Below are 2,500 nucleotides of genomic sequence, written 5' to 3'. Positions count from 1 at the left end.
CCTGAGAAACGTGGCACTGGCTCTGCTGCAGGTTCTCACTGAGCTTCAACGCATTCAATGGGCAAACGATGATTTAAAGTCATATTCTAGACTGAGTAACAAGGTCGCACACTGTGGCTTTTATCAGGGCTTTACTGACTCTTTTACACTTCTAATCAGCTCTTTAGGCTTCAGCTGCACTAGCCTTAAACTAGAAACAGGAAGTGAGAGACTAGAAAGAGGAAGTAAGAGACTAGAAACAGGAAGTTAGAGACTAGAAACAGGAAGTGAGAGACTCAAAACAGGAAGTAAGCGAGTCGAAACAGGAAGTGATACACTAGAAAACAGAATAAGACTAGAAACAGAATAAAAGTAATCAAATGTGATTATTTAGACCAATATTGGGATTGGGATGTAGTTGTGATATATAAAAAAAATTGCTTATCTTCTGTATTGATCACTAAACAGAAGCAATAAATCGTTCTATAGTATGACCAACACAGCACTGAATACAGTCAACATATAAACTGCTCTTTCCCGTCGGCCACGCCCAAGTGTTATGATGAAATGAGATGAGTTGATATGAAAAACATATCTTTAACTATTGAATTATAAAAAAGAAAAACCTTCAATCACAGTAGAATATTGATTGATTGATTGAACGTCATGACTTGTAATTGTTCAAATCGCTGAATCGCTTAATTCCATGAGGAGACGTAAAATAAAATAAAAACGCACCGATCTGGATGTAACCATATTGGTTACATTGTGTAACATAAAAAAATAGTAATAAAAAATAAAAACGATTTTTATATAACTGTGGCTACAGCATAAGCAACGTGAGCAACCCTCATGGATTCCAACTTTGACCAAAACCCAGAATCTTGGTTCTTCCCAAGAGTGGAGTCCTTCCTTCCTGCTTGATTACAATGACCCCTCTGCATCCAAGCTGGCATGGAGGGAGCAGGGAGGTGTAGCCGCAGGGGAAACCTTCACCTCCAACTGGACGGACATCGAGTCGCTTCTTCTTTCACCTCCGGCGGAGAAATGATTTCCCCGTTCACAGTCCGAACAAACACCACGCCTGGGCGGCGTTCTCTGTTGCACCTGCACGATGTAAACGACAAATTGGGTTTGAATATCGATAGAAGCACGGTACATCACACGCAAACACACGCACACACACACACACACACACACACCTAGACATGCACAGTCATGTGTGCAGCAGAAAAACCCGTTGCAGAATACAATCCGGATACAAAAGCATGCATTCACGATGGTTCCTCCACAGAAATAAACACTCACACACACACACACACACACACACTTGGCGAGCAGCGGTGATTCTCCTGTGGAAGTGCTTTGGGTTTGGGGGCACAAACAGCTTAGCACAGCGTGGAAATGACTCGCCAACAGATGCCAGGCTCCCACTGAGCCACAACACCCTGGAGGCAGCAGTGAACAGAAAGCTGCTTTTCCACTTGTACAATGGAAGCTCTCTCTCTCTCTGTCTCTCTGTCTCTCTCTGTCTCTCTGTCTCTCTCTGTCTCTCTCTCTCTCTGTCTCTCTGTCTCTCTCTCTCTCTCTGTCTCTCTGTCTCTCTCTCTCTCTCTGTTTCTCTGTCTCTCTCTCTCTCTCTGTTTCTCTGTCTCTCTCTCTCTGTCTCTCTGTCTCTCTCTCTCTCTCTGTTTCTCTGTCTCTCTCTCTCGCTCTCTCTCTCTCTTCTCTTCACTTGCTTCATCACCAACCTGCCCCGCCCGCTGCCTCAGTGTGTATTTAGTGTGTATTTCTTTCTAAACCCACTGATCTGCCCATCTTAGTTCAGGAAACTTTGCTGGTTGGCTCAAAATATCCAGTAAAGCCACGCCCAAACAGCTTAAGCCACGCCCAAACGGCTTTTAGCCACGCCCAAAATGGCCTTTAGCCACGCCCAAACAGCTTTAGCCATGCCTGAACTGATTTTAACCACGCCTGAAATGGTTTTAGCCACGCCCAAACAGCTTTAGCCATGCCTGAACTGATTTTAACCACGCCTGAAATGGTTTTAGCCACGCCCGAAGAAGTCTTGGCTGGAATCGGTGAAGTAATATGTAATAAAACAAAACATCCTGGAAGTTCCATCCCTTTGTAACATTGAAACGGCAGCTGTGAGTTCGGGGCTGAATACGTCGACTTTAACACTTGGGGCGTGGTCCAGTCACCTGGGCTCTGTCTGACGTGTGCTTTTGTTTTCGACATTTGACCTCCTGTCAGATCTCTGTATCCAAGCAACAATATATTCAATAACCATCTAGATGTTGAAGATAATCACAAAGACAGAATCATAGCTGTTGATCCATTTTAACAAGGTCAAAGTGGAAACGTTGCCCTTCAGCCGACCTCAGCGTATGATCTTCATAGAAATAAAACTTCTAGAAGTTTCTTTCATATTTACGTTGTGCTCATGTGAAGTGGTTTGGGAATCAGAGCTCAGCTCAGTCTTACCAGGAAACACCAGGTGAAGCAGTTCAGACGCATG

The 2,500-nt window shown here is 44.1% G+C and overlaps 1 protein-coding gene across 1 annotated transcript in view; it reads left to right on the top strand.

Moving 5' to 3' along the window:
* Positions 1-2,500, top strand: part of LOC307237438 (voltage-dependent T-type calcium channel subunit alpha-1I-like) — a gene marked incomplete at both ends in the record, with an annotated part of 155,785 nt that overhangs the window by 55,849 nt on the left and 97,436 nt on the right. The window lies entirely within an intron of this gene.

This window comes from Zeus faber (assembly GCF_960531495.2).
Source record: "Zeus faber genome assembly, chromosome: 11".
Classification (NCBI taxonomy): domain Eukaryota; kingdom Metazoa; phylum Chordata; class Actinopteri; order Zeiformes; family Zeidae; genus Zeus; species Zeus faber.
This window is presented reverse-complemented; position numbering and strand designations above follow the sequence as displayed.